The sequence below is a fragment of the Tauraco erythrolophus genome, chromosome 14 (assembly GCF_009769465.1).
Source record: "Tauraco erythrolophus isolate bTauEry1 chromosome 14, bTauEry1.pri, whole genome shotgun sequence".
Lineage (NCBI taxonomy): Eukaryota > Metazoa > Chordata > Aves > Musophagiformes > Musophagidae > Tauraco > Tauraco erythrolophus.
Genome location: NC_141478.1, coordinates 17355039 through 17374743, shown reverse-complemented (window position 1 = coordinate 17374743; position 19705 = coordinate 17355039). Strand labels below are relative to the sequence as shown.

At 38.0% G+C, this 19705-nt stretch overlaps 1 protein-coding gene across 2 annotated transcripts in view; it reads left to right on the top strand.

Moving 5' to 3' along the window:
- The first annotated feature begins 1010 nt into the window (after positions 1–1010).
- Positions 1011–19705, top strand: part of APBA2 (amyloid beta precursor protein binding family A member 2) — a 94810-nt gene continuing 76115 nt past the window's right edge. For both annotated transcript variants that reach the window (XM_086620072.1, XM_086620073.1), the window contains exon 1: positions 1011–1033. The gene's annotated coding sequence lies outside the window, so the exon portion shown is untranslated. The remainder of the gene's footprint in view (positions 1034–19705) is intronic.

Genomic DNA, 19705 nt, shown 5'->3' with positions numbered 1-19705 from the left:
TGAGGAGTTGTATGTTTGTGCCTATCCATCTGTGATCCAAGAAGCAGATATGTTTCCAGAAGTCAGTTTTTAGAAAGAACTAGAGCTTCCATTCTAGGGCTAATCCATGCATCTCAGCAAAGATGGCGTATAATAATAGTATGATACGTTGGCCTGTATTACCTGTGCAACAGTACATTACTATTAGTACAAACTAATACCTTACTATAAGCCTCCTAAGGAAAAGATATTTTATTAAAATATTTTTATTTTAATGTGGATATCAAGAAAAGGAAGAACATGCTTATTGCAAGCAAGAACCTTACTACGTAGTATCTTTTGACACTCCTGAGGGGCAATTGAAGCCTTGCAACATTAGCGCCAGAGACATAATGGTAGTTCTTTATATCTGGAGAAAATAAAGCACTGATGCAGTCACATGCGCTTCAGAAGTTAAGAGAAAGAGCAGAAAGCAGAATCAGAAGTCACTAGTTTATAGACACTCTACAAAACATGCAATTGCTGAGTCAAACGTTCATTATAAGTACTTTGGATACTTACAAATGCTTTTAGTCTACTGGAGAGAGCATTAAAATGTGAGACTTTTTTTTTACTGAGGACCCATTTTCCTTTGAGAGCTGTGTGAAAAGCAGATCGAGAAAGCACCATGTTTTTCTTGAAGTGTTCAGAGCTTTAGGCTTGTGCTGCCAGTGGGAGCTGAGCATGCCACACTAGTCTTTATCGTGGCATCCATGAGAAGAGCGGTTTCATTCCAATTCTCAGTTTTGTCTGAACTTAAGTCTCATCTTGGCTAATGATACTATTTTCCAGAAGAAAGGTCCTATACAACTGGTAAAAACACATATAAAATGAACTGTTTGTTTCTCATGCTGGTAGGTAAATGCACTGTCATTTGAGTACATGACATTACTTTCCTTTTTTGTTGCAGTACTTACTGTCTTCACCTGCTGCAGCAGAGGAGAGTGACTTGCACTTCAAGAGGAGTAAGTTAGAGCTGAGCAGAGACTGGTACGGAAAACGCTGGGATTAATAGGTACTTCCACCTGAGCAAAAGAGGGAGAACTAGAAGCCTTGGAGGTTGGGATGACGAGGAAGAAGTGTCATTGTTCTCAGATGATAAGGTTGCATGAAATACTGCTGGAGATGCATACTCGGAAGTATATGCGTGCATGAAGGGATCATTTTCTTTTGAAATAGAAGTAAATGAAGGAGAAAGTTGGCAAAAAGGATACAAAAAGTATTGGAATGGAGAAGTATGTCAATTATAATCAGTGTGAGGTTTGGAGTCTAGATAAGGATTTTCAAATAGCAGTACTTCTGCAATGCAGACACCCGCTGGTATCCACCTGGACTACCAGTGGGAGCTGCAAGGAGGAGTATCTTGAGATAGTTGTCTGTTTTGAACTATTAAGATGAAGTTTCCTTCAGAAAAGAGCCCTTCTAGTTACAGACTTAGTAATGAAGATTCAGCCGCATTAGAATAACTTGTTATTCTTTTATAAAGGCAAATTGACTATTTCCATTCTATTAATTGAATGAAGTAGGTTTTGAACTTAGTTTTGTACATTGATGTTAGGAATATTTGTGAGTATGTCACTAGCTAGTGTTATTCCCAGACTTCTGTTTTTCCTTTTACTTTCTGAAAGATCCTCACAGACGCATTTGTCAATTACACCCTTTGCAGAAGTTCATCTCAAGTCAATTGTGTCATAACCCTGATCATTTTCAAAGAGTGAAATCTGCTGGTTTTATTCCTAAAATGTTTCTACAAGAGAAAGGCCTGACCTTGCAAGTTTTTCCTAATATACATCATCTACCTTTGTGTGTTAAGGGTTCACAGGATCCAGTCCTTGAACAATTTAGTGAAATTCTTTCACCTGAGCACAATGGTTAGATGTAGCTAAGATTTTGTAATGTGTCCGTAGCAGGTAAGTTACTTCTTACTCTCACAAGTATAGCAACATCTTCTTAAAAAATACCAAATAAACAAACAGCTCACAACAGCATAATAGTTTTGTTGTCATGATTTGGCCCAGCCAGCAACTAGACACTACACAGCTGCTTGCTCACCCTCCACCATGCCCAGGGGATGGGGAAGAGAATTAAAGGGGAAAAGAGACAGACCTGTGGGTTGAGATAAGAAAAAAATAATAAAAATAATATATTAATATATATATGTATAATGATAATAATATATACAAGTGATGCACAGTATAATTGCTCGCCACTTGGTGACTAATGCCTGTCCCATCCCAGTTAACGATCCTGAAACAGATTAGTCCTGACGCCACAATTCCAGACGAGTGAGAGGCTCGAAAAGAGAGCGAGAGAAAGATAGCACTCCAAGAGTCCAAGAATGAGAGCCCCAGAAGAACAAAAGCTCTTCTTTCCAGTTAACCCTCAACTTTTATACTGGGCATGACGTTGTGTGATGTGGGATACTTCATTGGCCAGTTTAGCCTTCAATCCTAAGTCTAAGTTCAAATCGTGAGGGGAGTTGTGGACACTTTTTCCTGACCATGCTCCCCGCTATCCTGTTGTGCTCTTGCACACTGGCAAGAACACGGCAGCTGAAAAGTCCTTGAGGCCCTCAGTGCCAACCCTAAACATCAGTGTGCTGTCAGTGTTCTTGTCATAACGAATCCCAGAGTGAAACCAAAACACAGAGCTCTTCTAGCTGCTAAAAAGAAGAACTGTGTCCCAGCCAAAACCAGGACAGTAACACTAACCATAAGTGGTGACACTGTACTGGTGGGTGTGCAGCTCTAGATGCTTGACCACTGTAGTCCAGAATGCCAAGTGATGTTGTCTAACACAGGAATGTAGGGCTTTTTGGGTTCATTTCCATTTTCTCCAGTAAGGTGTTTTTCTTGCAGTGACTGTAGAAGAGTCATCTCTGCTTTCCAGTTGTTCTACTTTGGATTTGTTGTGAGTGACAGCCAAGTGATTATCTTAGCATGACACTGCAAGGTTCTCTGGGGGATTTAGTGAGATAGTAATTCCAGTAAAAATGGAACAGAAAATTCATATTTTAGCAAACAGAAATGGAGAATTCATATTCTTATGTATAGACTTTCATCATTCCATCTTATTGTGTTAAGAGCCTGAGTCCACAGAAAGAGCTTCATTCAGGAGCTGCATTCGTTTTAGGAATGACATCAGAATGATCCCCCGGGATCACTGTGTGATCTGCTCCTCTGGATAAAGAAGGAAACGTAGGAATAAATGTAGGTATTTACATATCATGGGGTTGTTAGAACCCCATTGATGTAAAAAGTTGATGTAAACCTTAGTTGTACTACAAACTAGCAACAGACAGTAGTGACAATATCACCTCAATCACCACAAACATACTGTGCCTATCTTTGGGAGAATCACATGGACAGATCTCTCAAGGGCCTCTGGAAGGGACTCCTTAGGCATCCTGCCATGCAAAAGACCACTGGTGTCATGCAAGGTGACCCTGCAGCACCCAGAAATCCTACAGATTTCTACTAGGTAGACCTATAGGTAGACCTGTAAGTGCTGACTGACTTTAGGAGTTCTAAGTTGATTAGAGAAATAAAATTAGCATATCAGAAAGCAAGAGAACATGGGAGGAAGGAAGGAAAGAAGGAGGAGGGGAAACAAGACTATCTGTATTGTTGTTGGTGATAGTGGTATGTCTGTATATGAAAATTCTCTGAGGAGGAAGAGGAAATGACAGGAATTTTTGAAGTGTAGGCTCAAAAAGAGTGAATGTTTAACTAGAAATAGGGAGCCTGAATGAAACATTGGCTGCAATTCCAAAATCAAGGTGATACTTGCCTCAAATTGTATGAAACACAAGACTATGAAGTCATCAGTGTGTTGTCTGCTATTCAACTAGGATAAACAGTTACCAAGGAACAAAAAATTCAGGCTCTGTGTCTTTTTTTGGTGCTCAATTATTCCAAAACCATTTAGACAAGTATTTCTAAACAGAATTTTTTTCCCCTCTATACAAGCTGTAACATAGAGTGAGAAGCCCAAGTTCCACAAGGACAGTACCTATCTGACCAGTATTAAAAGAGCCTCCCAGAAGGAGCAGCTATGCTTGGCATTCAGTGCTCAGGTTCGGTGAAATAGCTGATCTTTATGTGAGAGAAACATTAATAAAGAAGTAAGATTCCCACGCAGCGCTCCACATATTTACTGCCTTCATGAACTAGAGAGAAACAAAGGTACTTCGGTGGACTTTCTGTCACCTACTGTGCCCTTCAAAATCAGAAGATTGTCTGCTGTACTTTACTGGTTAGCCTGTCTTTCTAGGGAGTGTCAGAAGTGCTAGTTAACGCTTTTTTTCCTGCCCCAGCAAAATGGTAATATATTCCTGAGTGCCTGGTTACTGAAGCAACTGGAGCAACTGAAGAGAATGAGCGCTGCACAGACCAGATTCTGTTCTGGAATAACATACAATTTTAATATATCTTTTTTTTCCTATCATCAAGAGTGATGACATCAAGCAATTGACGTTACTCTCTGGAATCACTGGTTCCAACTACCACAAAAATATCATTTCAGTGCAAGGGCAAATGCACCCTTTTGGTTTAGTCAGATCTTAAAACAGGCCTCAAAACTTATACTCTAAATGCCAAGAGAGATGCCTTTTCAACACATCAGGGAGAGCACATGGAGATGGGATTGCTTGTTTCTCATTTGGAAGCAGGATTGCTTTAGAGCTGTTATACTCAAATCCACACCGGATCTCTCTCCTGGGAATGAAATCTTGTATTAAACACTGTTACTAAGCATATCCTTTTTTTTTTTTTTCCCCCCTTTCAATGTTTTCTTCTAATCTATAAATTTTCTATTAAGGATGGCCATCCTGACTGCTACCAGGTTTCACAGGGCTGCTTTGCTGTCTTGAGTTTCAGAGACCACTGCAACTACTAATGTAGGAATAGTCAAAAATCCAGCTACACAAAGAACACAAGTGTTTCTACTCATAAACTGATCCAGTATGGAAAAGAAGCAAAGACTTGTGTTTGTTCCAAATTCTTACTATGCAGCATAGCCGCGTTGTTGCCATGCTACCAGAATTGCTTGCCTTGATATTTAAATTTATCCTTAACAGATTTACATTTAAAAAGAATGAACTGTTAACAGTGCATTAAAATATAAACTAACCTGACAAGACATAAGCCTTCTCACCAATTAGTTAATGTATTTTTGACCTCTACAGATTTTTATTTTCTGTCCTGAATAAACCCCAACATAATAACAAATCTCAGAGATGAACAGACCAATGAAATATGGAAAGGTTCTGTTTGGTAGTGCAATAAAGGTTTATATCAAGGGAGGAATATAAATTATAGTTTCAGTACTTAACAAAAACATGCATTTTGCCTACCTCAGTAAGTGCCTTTTGCCATCCTTCGTAGTCTCTGATTTAGTACTACAAAGAGAAATCAGAGTATGATATTTTCTTGCTGTTTCTTGTTGTAGAGGAGAAAGGAATGTTATTTTTATATGTGTGTGTGCGTGTATATATATGTCCTTTAGGCACAAAATCTTATGTTACTGAAAGTGAACTCTTGATTAGAGATAAGGCAGCTTTAAAAAGAAACTTATCCCTGTGTTATTCTTAGCCAGTCAATCAGTGTGGCTTTAATTATGTAGAAGTATTTGACATATTATGGCCCAGGAGATAAGAGCTATTGCATACTGGATGTTAGAAAGGGAAGGAGTTCTGTTGGTGACTAGAAATTCCATGCTTAGTGCTGCATCAGAAGCATAAAATGAGCAGTGGAGTAATACTGATTTGCATTGCATTTCTGATTCCAATATTATGAAGGTTGTTGGTGGCAGAATTTGTCATTTCTGGTAAATGACTACCTGCTTTCTTGATGGAAGACTTGCCATGAAAAGATCTCTGTGGTATCAGGAGTGTGTCTTTAAGTCAATTTTGTTGGTTTTTGGGGTGTCTTTTAAATAATAAAGTGTTTTTCTTGTATTTTCAATGGCAGGTGGAAATCTCCCTCTGTTCTTCCTTAAGTAAAAGGCATAGAAGGTGTCTGTTTTGATACTTGCTGTTTTCAGTACTTGGAAGGAGACCACCTTAGGGTTTTTAGCACATCTATTCCACACTCATCTGCAGTGATAATAAATTATCTCTACAGAATGTGTTTCATCTCATGTTTGTCCTCCATTTATTATTCAACTCATACGCATCATAACTGGACCCACCAACTAGCAGACGATCTAATGAGAAATAATGATTTGGGGTAAAAAGGTGCTGTTAAGATTATATTACTCTAGGTGTAAATAACCTCGTGTCAGTTTCACTGCAGTATAAGATGTATGCACTCATACTGTGATTCTTTTGTACTGTCATGCTGGGTAAGATTTAGCATTTGAACTTCTTATCATAAAGTGTCAAAGCAAAGGAAATAAATTTGATGGCCCTGTTTTGCAGATGAGGAGTCACTGAAATGACTTGCCCAGAATCATTCACTCTACCCGGTGACTGAACCAGGAATAATACCAAGATCTTCAGAATAGTTGCCTAAAGGTTGATTCATGGTACTGTCTTAACCTGGTTCTTGGTTTGAAGAGTAGCGTTTAGGAGAATAAACTGTTAGGTGATCTGCTTTCTGTCATACAAACGTCTTTCTCACGTTTTGGTACAAGAATGACTTGCTTTATGAGAACGTACTTTTGTACAAAACATAGTAAAGAGCCTTAGTAATCAGTGCTTTGCTTCCTAGAGACTAGAATGAGGGAAAACTGAGTATTTTGGGGTGGGGTTTATTTGGAGGGGTGGAGGGGTTTATTTATTACAGCAATACTAGCCCTTTGTGACAGTATTTTTTCTTTCCTATGCATATCTCTGTAGTTGTTTTGGAGGTTTTAAATCACTATTTAGTAAAATCTCTGGCTTATTCGTGAACCAACATTGATTTAACTTAGATTTGTTAACACTTTTTAGTGTTGGGAGTCTTATGATATTTAATAGTTTAGTTAAGGCTCCAGCTATTGGGGTGTGAGAATTGCAGCTTTGAGTTTCTACTCACACAGGCTCCAGGAATGAAGGAACTGTGAATGTGTATTTAAACATCTGCAGACAATACACTACCTTTAAATAATTTTGGAATTCTTGTCATTGGCAGTGCTGTAGCTGTTGTGGAAATAGGTTCCTTAATATTAACCAGCACCTGTTTGAATGATATAAGCTTGAGTTACTGGTTTTCTTTGTGATGGTACTTAACATTTTTGTACTATTCATAGTAAATATAAGCAAGCCAAATGCCACCCAGAGTCTCTGAACCAGCTGTTTTATCAATAAATAGTCCATGGTGTTACATATTTTCATCTATATAATGATAATCCTAATTAAATTAATTTAGTAATTAAGATAACGTAGTAACCTACTATAGTACTGGTAAATACCATCACAAGATTGGGAAACATGAAATCTGTATACTGCTGCTCTAAGTTTCCCACCCTCCCCATACTCTGGCACAACGACTTGTATCTTTTGACGGAATGAAATCTGTCTTGCCATGAGAGAGATGATATCTCTCTCATCACTGGATGAACTTGTGACTCTGACTGGGTCTGACAACTGAGGGTGACCCTAGCTGACTGGTTGACGACTTGTAACATGTTGGTCCCATCGACAAAATTACTGTCATCTCCTCAGGCTGGACTGGTAGTAGTCCTTCCTCCTCCTCTCTTCTTCAGACCATCCTGTGAGGCTCAGGAGGAGTGGTTTCTCTTGCTGAGGTGCATGCCAGGCTCCATGTCGCAGGATGCATGCTGAAGATTGCAGAGACCCTCACATATCATGGAGACAAGCAATGGGTGAAGTTAAACCAGGAATTTGAAGTTTACCATTCATGTGGAACTACACTAAAAAACATTAAAGCATCCTGAATGAAATGGAGGTGCTCAAAAAAATTAAAAATCTTTATTGTAGTGGAGCCTACGAGCCAACTAAGTATATAGGACCCCTTTGTGGTAGGCAGTTACAAAGACAGTGGTAGACTTGTCATTGCTGAAAGGACCGACCTATCTAAATAGACTCAATGGTTTGTTACCTTCTGTTTACATTTATCTGATAGAGGAAAAGACTGTTGCAAGAGCATAGAAATGTGGTATAGCGCCAGTAAAACCTCATTTTATGGTAGAGATAGGGTGTGAAACACTGGATTTAGTAACACAGAGACCAAACGTTTACTGAAAACTTGGAATAATAGGTATGTCTATAATTATCAGTTAAAATAGCTTAAATGTGCTTAACTGGAAAATCTTGATTTGGCTTTGCTATTTAGTTGAATTTTGCTCTTAACCTTCTTGCTGGCTCAAACTATGAAGATAAAAATAATTACATTTATAAATGAATGTATTAAATAGTTTGCCTATGTAAATACGAATAGCATGTGGAAAGAAAGTTTGCTGCCGTGGAGACTATAAAAGAATGGTGTTGCAGTTATTACACTATTTCCATTGTTGTTGTTCTTGACTAGTACTGTGTCAGTGTGTGGGGTATGAGTGTGTTTGGTTTTGGCTTTTAAACAAACTCCCTGAAGTCTGCTTCCTTCATCTGTCACCTGTAGCCTTACTTACAGATTTGTAAGCTCTTTGTGGCAGGAACGTCTGCAGAATACTTAACATAATAAAATCGTGGTTAATGGACTTTTCCACAACACACATAATTTAGGATTTATTTGCCCCCAGCTGACAGTTGTTACTATAGCAAATACAAGATGAAGAATTAAATGGAAAGGAAAATATTATGTGACTGTTAAGGGCTTGAATCTGATGGACAGATATCAAAGGCCACAGAAGTTGATTATAGCCTTGCAATGCTAGGCTACATGTGACGGTACAAAGTTGTGTCCTGCAGGGAAGCCTTCTAAGTGCCTGCCAAAATCCACTGAGTAAGGCCAGGAAAGGTCTGCACAGTGATAGGTGGTTGTTGTTGTTTTACAGTTGTGGGCAACTTCTATTATTAAGGGACTGTGGTGTATTTTTGCAATTTAAGTGACTGGAAGCTAACCTTTGATTTGAACTGGGTGTAGCTCAGCAGTATTTCAAGACTTCAATTTTGCTACAAGGTACAAACTTCCCTGCAGTACTCTGGTCCCCTAGAATGTCCCACCAGCCTCAGCAGGACTATAGCTGTGTCTCTTTGTAACGTAGACATTCTGGTTACCACTAGTAGGCTGCCATGGTGTACTTGTTCAGACCATAATAAATACGCTTAGAAAGATGAAACCTAGTTGACTTAATGATAGAAAAATAGGAATTTTTCCAATAGTTAGAGGAATTAGTCTACATTTGACTTTCCCAAGGAGCACAACAGTTATATAACAGCAGTATTCTCTAAGGATCCTATTCTGCCAGCCATAATACTTTGTGCTGTATATATATGTAACTGTGGACAAGATATTACTTATTCTAAACCTGATACCAAAATTTATACACCTGCTAGCCTGAGCATCAGTTGGTGACGAACCCATCTATTTATGAACAAATAATCAAAACACTGAAGAATAAGTATTAGCAAGACTCATATTGTCGTTTACATTCTTGCCTTAGTAGCCACTTACAGCACATTTAGTGATGAGAGATGCAGAGTACTGAACTGGAAAATTCATAGATAAATACAAAATAGACTGACCCACAATGTACCAGTGTGATGCCTCAGGTAAGATGTTTCAGTGATCTGTCAGCTATTTCATTTTGAAAGAAAACACATTGAGTCTCAAAAGTGTTACCCCAGTTTATAGCTACATTTACTGAGAGCCTAGGAAGTGCTTTATTTATTTAAATGCCACACAGAATTATCTTAGGACAAATGAAATAAAATGCAGGGGAAATTCTTGTTTTCATACTAGCTTTTATGTATATCTATCTTTAAAGCTTCTTTAATATTTCCCTAGTCTTTTGATAGCCAGTATGAGACAAGTAAGGCAATAGGCAGATATGGAACATGAGGCTTCCTGTGTGTAGGTGTCTTCCATACTGCTGCCCAGCTATAACCTGCCCTTGCACTGGGGTACAGCATCCTCATACTGCAGGATTAACGCCTTTTATCTGGTAGATCTGTTACATACGTTTTTTTCCATGCGACACCATTATTTTACATGCTGCAGTTAGGCCAACTGCAGTCCAAAACAAATCTCTTGTTTAGGCCAGCTGTAGATCTAATTAACCCTGCTGACACTGCATCTTATTCAACTACAGGATATGCTTACAAATGAGAATGGCTGAAGCTGTATTAATACTTTTTGGAATATTCATGAGAGCAAGTTTTCAGCCTTCTTCCTGTTCCATGCTGCATTGTTGCCTACTTAGCCTGTCAATTACTGATAGGGAAAGTCTATCACATGTGTGTGAAGAAAAAGAAAAAAAGATCAACCCAAAACCCAGGCTTAAAGTCTCCAAATAATCAGGATTTTGGTAGATCACTAGAATTCTCTACCAGAGCACAGCATGACAGAGAAGACACAAGAGAGTCCCAGCTCTTGTCTCCTACGCTTTCCTGAAGTAGTTATTGAGCCTGGAGGACTGACACATGTACAGCCAGAGACTATTCAAGAGGCGTAGTCTAAAAAAGATACAAAGAGCATAGTGCGAACTGTCAAAGGCTCATGCCAATCTGATCTGCAATTTCAGCTCTAATATTTGTGTTTACTTTTATTTTCATGACAACTATGTTTCAGCTTCATCAGGCACCTGTAGAGGGCAGCATCTAGAGTATCCAGTGTTTGAAACAGTTGCTCTCCCTATAATGACTTGGCAAAAGTGAGATAAACATTCAGTTAGGGTCATGAAAGTCTGAAGGAAAATGAATGCTTCCTCAGACTTTCAGAAGACTGATGTTATAAGGGGAACTATGCTCAGAAATGATTCATCTTTTGGAGTTTCATCTCCCAGCAACAGACTCGTTTGATTTTTCCTTGGATCATAAAGATTCCATTGTGTTGTTACAGAAATTACATAAAATCAAGATGCCTTTTTCCAAAGATGGTCAGAGACTTTAATAATAAACTTCCTCTTACCAGAACCACCTAAGATCAGGCGTAAACTAGTGCTTTGTTGCCCAACTTTGTCTGAGAAAGCCTAGTTCTTCAATTTTCAACAGCTTCTCCAACTAGACAAGATCCACATGCCTCCCTTCTCTTTTACAAGCCGTTAGGGTGATAAGACTTGTGCATCAGAGCCTAGGCAGCTAATGATGTCTGACTTCCTGACTTTAGGTGGAGCCTTTTAAACAACAGAGTTAAAATGTACAGTTCAGCACAGAAAAGTCTGTTCGGTCAAGGATGTCACTTGAACTTTGCCTGCAGATTCCTTGAAAAGCATCTCTCCACCTTTACTGAAAAACTTTTTCAAATTAGAGTAGGCAGTTGAGATAGCCAAAGTCACGTTTTTTCAAAGAATCCTTTAACTGCAGGCCGATTGCATATTTTATTTCATCCACACACATTGTGTGTGTTGCATTTGAAGGCAATGTTCCTTTATATCCCAAAGGATGAAAAATAATTTTAAAAATTGTGCTTCACCCTTGATGTTATTCCATACCCTCAATTTTGAACCATTCATGAAGATATTTCATTATTTTCCAAAGAGCAGAGGTGTCTTTTGTAGCAATCGCTACTATTTGCAGAACACTTGAGTGATGGGTTGTCTCTCTGAAACCTCAAGACTTTCCTAAAACTGGTAATTGGATCTGCCTCTGTCTCCTTACCAAAGATTACTGTCAGAATCCATAAAGCACCACCAGTTGTCCCTGTGCTCCCCTCAAAGAGAAACAGTGGCACGTTTTGGAAGTTAGCAAGGACTTAAAAGTGTGTATTAACTGAAAGATGAATGTTGTTTGTTCTTTATGTAATGCCATAAAAGAAATAAAGCTTTGAAAGCTTCTGTTTCGGCAATGAAGGTATGGAGTGAGAAAAAAAATTGTAAAACATATCTCCGTCCGCCAAAATAAAACATCACTCTCTTTGGTATTGCAATTTCATGGGTAGAAATCTGGATAGAGTAGTCATTTGTTTATCTGCTCAAAGCTTTTACATAATTGGCACTTTGTCATCTTCTGTCTGTAAACTATAGGCAGTCATTGGTGAAGTATCTGAGTAACCAAGAAGAGGGTTAACTGCTTTGCATGTATGCGTAGCTACGTACCTGGATCTATGTGAATGTAAATACATACATAAATGCATTCTTGCTCTTCAACTAAATACCTAGAAAAAAAGGCCCTTAATGTTATGCATCTGGAGATTCTGGTATAAATATCAAGCAGGTAATAGGAACCTATTTGGTTCTTTTAAAACAGAAGGAGAGGGCGATTGATTTGGGAGAAAGATGTAAGTACACAAATATAGATAAATCTCAAAAACAAATACAGATTGTTACAACTAAGAATGAAATAGGCAAATTAGGTCCCGAATTTTGCGTCAAGTATTTTTGACTGACTTGGTGAAGAGAAGACCTTTTCCAAAGGTCATTCTTTGCATTGATAATATAATAGTAGAGAGTTTGCATCTTAGAAAACTCAGTCTGGATCGACCCAATTTCCATCTTCTCTAATGTGATACTACAGTAACATTTGGAAATAGATCCTCTCATAGAATTGGAAATAGGCTTTCTCTAAATATTCACCTTACTAATTAACTCTTCCTGATAGAGTTATAAGATCCTGGTCCTTCAATGTACAGATTGTCTACAGCTGTCATGGAAGATTTAAACATTTGTGTAAATGCTTAGTACTTTTTTTTGGAAACTGAAAGGTCTGTCTGTTCAGCATACAAACTAAGCTGCAAAGAACCAGAGCTCAAAAAGATCTACAACATCCTAAAGGTAAAACTCCACTTACCCTAATTCAGGATAAAAGGTGATATCCTCACTTCCACCATATTGGTTACTGTGGATGATCCATCCATAGCTGATTACTTTTCTTTAATGGCATTAAATAATGTGCTGAAATTTGCATTGCAAATTAGAGGATGGTGAGCCATTTTTCTTTACAACTAAATCAAGTCAGTTCCACCAAGGTCCTCTGTATCCAACAACCCAAGTGAAGAGCATTTTGGCCACCCTGTTTTTCATCCTTAGTTTGCTTAAATTGTTTTCTGTTGAGCATAAGGGACAGATATTTTTGTAAGTTCACTTTTAGGTTTCACAGATGTAGGTTTAAGGAGATTATTTATGCTTTAGGATTTAATACCTACCAACATGCTGTTCATTTGCCTGATATCACTAGGGACTAGTTCTTTCATTTGCAATTTATAAATCCTCATCTTCAGACATTCAGGTTTTCAGATAGCTGAATGTTTGAAACATCCTGCAGTTACCAATATTGTGAGTTTTGTCTCAAACTAACAGTGTTTATTTGCTGTTATGTTATTATGTTTATTATGTTATTATGTTTATTATGTTAGCAGCTTTCCAGTACCTAAAGGGGGCCTACAGGAAAGCTGGAGAGGGACTTTTTACAAGGGCGTGTAGTGATAGGACAAGGGGCAATGGCTTTAAACTGAAAGAGGGCAGATTTAGGTTAGCTATAAGAAAGAAATTCTTTACATTGAGGGTGGTGAGGTACTGGAACAGGTTGCCCAGAGAAGTTGTGGCTGCCCCATCCCTGGAAGTGTTCAAGGCCAGGTTGGATGAGGCTTTGGGCAACCTGGTGTAGTGGAGGATTTCCCTGCCCATGGCAGGGGGGTTGGAACTAGATGATCTTTGAGGTGCCTTCCAACCCTAACCATTCTATGATTCTATGATTCAATCAACACTATATTTGCTTTATATATGATAGGTCGAGGTTTCGGGGTTTTTTGTGTCTTTTTTTTTTTTTTTTCATTTAAATAGATTAGATAATACTAACCTAGTGGCTTGTTGAGGAGTCACCTTGGGAGTTCTCTCTTAGTTTTAGGTATGTTTGATGAGGAATGCTGTTTTCTTGTGCCCTCTACTGATAAATTTGGTGATTAGCCTTCTGAAAGGGCAACAGCTGAAGCTCACAAGCACATGTCCTATGCTTCTTCCTTGCAAAAACCTTGCATCTGGAATGAAGTCATCAAATTTGTGCCCTGTGTGCCTAATGAGACCCCAAGCCTTGGCAAAGGTTGTAAACAAAGATGTGACTGAATCTTGCATCAAAGCCTCATGGTACCTGAGATAAGTGACTGTAAATGGGCTTGACTGTAAATGGGCTGCAGTGGCTTACGCGGTCTTACACTCTGTGCAAGCAAGCTACTCATATTCCTGCAGGGGCAGCTCCACACAATATGCTTTGATATATAAGTGCTTTGTTCCCTATAGTGGTCTGGGTGTAAGCTGCCAACTGATGAGATTCTGCCACTTCCTTTCTATGCAATATTCTTCAGTTGCATAGGTCTAGCAGTCAGCGCTGGTAGCTACTGTCCACTGCCCCCATTTGTTGCGAGGCTTCACGTCAGCTCAGCTGTTTCCTATCAGATTGTACCAGTGACAGAACTGTCAGGTCCAGAGAGAACAGGAGCTCTCTGAGACTTGCCATGCAATAAATGATAACCTTTTCATAAAGCTCTATGCTTAAAACATTAAAATGCAAGAACAGAAGGTGAAATAAAAATGTGAGTCTTGCTTGAAATGTCTGACTTAGCTAAATCTTTATGCTGCTTTCAGATTACATTGCCTATTCTTTTATAATTAAAGCTTGAAATTATTTTATGTATGCTGCAGTGATTTATTTCAGAATGAGAAGGCATTTCAAAAATTCCTATGAGAGAAAGCTTCATAATAATTAATAATATTATGCTAGAAATTCGAAAATAACTCTGTTTCTTTCTAAGTGGTTTTCATCCTAGTCTTGGCAAGCGTTTTCCTACGCTGTATTGCTTGTGCTATGAGAGCCATTCTGGATTGCTGATAGGCTCAAAACACAAGCAGTTTGTAGTCAAGTGACCGGATGCCTTGATTTGATCATTCTGGGCTGGGATGCTGTGAGCTATCAAAATGCAGTCTCGCGTTTTATAGAGAGGCTGCAGTACCCCACTGTGGTCTTAGCAAGAGCTCATGCTGTATTCCGTTTTCTTTGAACTATGAAAAACTGACAGAGGACAGAATCTCCCCTTTCAAGTTTTATTATGTTTTCGGTGCTACTAAATGAGAAATGTGTGTTCTGTTATACTGTAATTTTGCAATATAATACATCTTAAGCGTGTTTTGGGTACTGCCAAGTGCCACAAGATTATTAATATTTCACGGAACTTCCTTCCCCCCCTATATTCAGAAAAATAATACTTTTTCTGTCTTGTCTGACATTCACACTAGAAAAATGCAGAGAAACCTTAAAGAGGACCATGGAAGAGGCAAATAGTTGCATATCGTTTCTGCACCTGTGCAAAGGTCATTTTCGTGCACTAGAAAGCTGAAAGACGCTGCAAGATGAAGCCTGCAGCATATAAGAGTGATGAAACAACAGGCAAGGCCGGAGGCAGAACTTCTGGATCCATCTGCTATCCTCACACATGCAGTGGGAAGCTTCAGTAGGTATCGCAGAGCAAGTAGGGGAAAAAAAATTACTTCCGTTCTAGAACGGGCAAATATCCCCATTACACAACAGACATACAGTGCTATACTCAGAGAACATAATTTGACCTTGAAAAAGTCAAAAAAGTGTTTTTCAGAAACCTCCAGAAAATACTAACTCTTTGCATGGAAAGGCACTTGGTTTTGTGCATTTAAAAGAGGAATTTATCCTTCCATGCAATGTCTAAATTTAATTTCTTATGTATTTCAGTGGTGCTTACTAAAATTGCTGATACAGGTATCTTCAGTTGCCATATAGTTGCAGCTGATCCTGACTAGATTTACTCTGTTTTGTTTCATAGTTCTACTAAAGCTTTGAATGAGATCCGTTCGTGAGGCATCTTGTACTACATACAGAAGTACCCCTAGGGCATTACATAAATTAATATTCCATCCACGAATGTAGCTAGTAGTTAATTTATCATTTGGCAGTGAGAAACAAGAGACTAGATTACTGATTAATTATAATCAAGCTGAACAGAATGCTCACGTGTATGCTGACGCGGAGTGTTAATATACTAGTGACGGCCTTTTGCAATCTGCAGTCTATTTTAGTAGTGTTAAATCTATCAGTTTGAGAAACAAATAAGAACAGTGGTAAATAGTACCAGTATTTTTAGTTTAGCTAATTAAAATTTTATGACTGGCATAGAAGATTTGACTTTATGGCATCTTCAAGTTTGGCATCGGGGAAAAAAAAGAATTCTCAAGAGTTGACTTTTGCTGTAACCCATCATATCTTATTATGCTGTTTCCAACTCTCTCTGATTTGAAACAAAACAAACTTAATATTTATTCTTCACTAGAAAGCAGAGGAAATAGAGCTCAGTAACTGCAGACAGCAAGTATATCTGAAATAATACCATGATTGCTGTCAGTGACTGTTTGGAGCAATTGCATCCAATGATCACCCTAATTAATTAGGTCTTGCCACCTGGGAAGAAGCTACAGAAAAATATTGATAAATTACAATAATCACCTGATATATAGTTAGTAAATTAAATCTAGATAAAGACAAGAATATGGCCTCTGAAGCACACATAGGCAAAAAAAAGAACAAACAAATCTCTTCTGTTTGTGTGCGTGCAAGGAAAAGAGATGCTTTTGAGCCTCTTCACCTGGGCTTCAAACATCTCCGCCCCAGATATGTCTCCAGTTATGTTTGTGAAAACATGGTGCGCTACATGAAAACTCTTTTTAGGTTTTATTTTAAAACAAACGTAATTTGAAAGAATGCTATTAGACTTTTCAGTTTTCCTAATAAAAAGGAAACTGCACTTTCCTTGTGCAGTGTCACCATATAGCCTGATGTGAAATATGTCATCCTTAATTGATGTCTGTGGCAAAGACATGCAGTTGTGTTAAGGACAACGCTGATTAGGGTTGGCTGTTAGCTTCAGGATGAGGCATGGACAGGGCCAGTAGTTAATTCCAAAAACCTCTGTCAGACATTGTGGATCTAAGAGAGATCATGGCAGAAAAACCTGACAGTTTTTCACCTAGTCATGTAAACCCATTTCACTGCCACTGTTTTTAGTCAAGAGTATTCTTGGAATCTTCTACTTGTGGGAAAAATGCTATCAAGAATTCTGATAAAAAACAGTGTATGAAATGATTTAGGATTTCAGTGATTTAGGAAACCTAAAAAAACCTGAAACCCTGTTTGGGTGAGCAGTGCTTGGGAAAGGAAGAGGCTCTGGGCCTGCCTCATGCAATTTCAGAAGGGATAAAATGCCATAGCGGGTGTTGATTTACAAAGCACTGTGCAAATTGGGCTTTTCTTTTGCCATTGTTCCACCAGTTGGGATTTACTGTGTTGATCAGTAGATTCAGACCAGCTAATGCTACATTGCTATTTTTGTTATAGAAACACCTTTACATTTAAATGGAAAGAATCCTTTAATTTTTTTCAGAGAGAGAAGAAGGCTGTGAAATCTCCCATATGATTTTGCATGTCCCTTTACCTTAAATAAACAGCTTGTATTGCTTTGGAATGGGAACATTTTGATTATCCTTAAGGTTTGAAAGCGGACCAAGAGCTGCCATCTTTCACTTCCCACTCTGATGACTAGCTGTAGTTTACTGTATTTTCTTTTAGAAGTCCCTGCTAATTACAAATTTCCTCAATGTACGCTTCAATCTATAGGAAGATAGGAGTTAGGTGCCTGCAGTGTGTGCCCCTGTTTTGGAATATATTTTTTTTCATTTGGTTTGCACACTGATACTTTGTACTGCTGGTTTTTAATAGTGTTTTTATTTTTTTGTGTCCTGTAATTTTCTCTTTAATTATCCTTGTGCCTTAATTCCACAAAACCCATTCATTTCTTAATTGATCTGTTGCAAATATATTTTAAAGATATATAGCTATCTTTTTGGCTTGTTCCTGATATGCTGCTTTATACGTATGCTCCATTTTTGTCTCTCCTTAATCAGATGCTCTAAGCCTGCTTCCTTAACTTCACACAGACCTCAGCGCTCCATACAGATATAAAAAATAGCAGTCATGCTAAAAACTGTCTTTACTGGGTTATTCATCTAATTCCTCTGCATCATGTCAGGATTTCAGTGGTAGAGAATTGAGGAAAAAGCTTAAATTCACTTGAGCTTAAATGAAAGGTGAAAAAGTAGAGAAAAAGAAATCTCAATTAGGTCAGGCTTATCCTGAACAAACAAGATATGCTGCTTAGAGGCTGCAGTTTTGCAAGAGTGTAGTTGTAGTCTATCAAACTGGCTAAGAATTGGAAAGAACGTTTTCATTTGTCCTGCAGTATAATCAAATCTGATGCAGATTTGCAGACCTGCCCAACTGTGATAAGACATGAACACTTAGTTTTATGCGGCATAGAGTGTAAACAGGAGTAGTTTGGGGTACAATGTAGTGGATTTTGGCCAGTGTTTCATTTATTGTCTGTAACTAGTGACATGCAATGATTTTCTATGCCGAGCAGCAGCTGTTTTACTTTCTTTCAACTACTTGCAGTAATTGTGTTTCTGGATGCAAAGAAAATATTTGTCAAGATGGCAACTAGCAATTCAAAAATAGAAAACACTTGATTTGATAGTTTAGGCCCTAGCTAGGTAGCTAATCCTCAGCCCTTTGAGCAATCTTAGCAGTTTCACTGCTTATATAGTAAAGGTGATAGTATCCATACAATTAAGGTTTTGCAGGATTGGGCTTTTTCATTACTGAAGCACTAACATTTATTTTTAATAAGGTTCTCTAGTCCTTTTATGCAGACCTATGAAATGTTTGTTCATCAGGCTGCTGCTTCTCAGTTTATGGTGATGTTTTTGGGCTGCAGTTGGAGAAGAATAGGAACATGAAAATAAATAAGAATAGATAGCTCTTGTCATTATGGTTTGAACTTGAACTGATGAAACTGAATTATCTTTGCCTAGCTGTTTAAAATCTGCAGTGTCTACAGTAATATGGATTACAGGCAAATAGGAACATTTTGGAAGGGATTTGGAGAGACATCTCATCATAATCCTAATAGGCTACAAAACAACTGATGATTTATTCAGAGCTACTTAGAACTGACAGAAAAGAATTACATGTATTTGAGATTTTACATTTTAATATCTGTTCTTCCAAATAATGTACATAGGCATCATTTACTTAGTGATACTTGTATGATGTATAGGAAGGTTTATTTCTTATTTCAGTTTATTTCTAAGGTCTCTTCGTGTTACTTCACATCAATCCCTTTCTCTTGAACTAAACTTCAAATCCATATCACCAGCATCACTTATGAAATAACTGATTTCTGGAAAATAATAAGCAGGCTAATTCATTTATCTTAGAATTTCGTTTAAATTCAATTATATGTTGACTTTGAGTCTTCTTTTATGTATAATTTTCTGTGTATGTGTTTTTCAGCAAGTCTTGTCTGTTATAAAATTGATGATAAAGGGATAGTACAAATTGCCCTAGGAAAAATGAATCATGAAGTCTAAGGGACAGACAAGGGTCTCTGTACCAGACTGCTGTGTTAACTGCAGGGAAGTGGAGTCCATGATTTTGTAAGAAAAATACTAAGCCATTTAGAAAGTGAGAATAAAGCAGGCTGTAAACTGTAGTAAGTGTCAGTAGCTAGCTAAACGTGGTCCCTGAAGAGTATGACGTTTGCTTAATGTTCCAACTAGGTCACTATGAAATTAA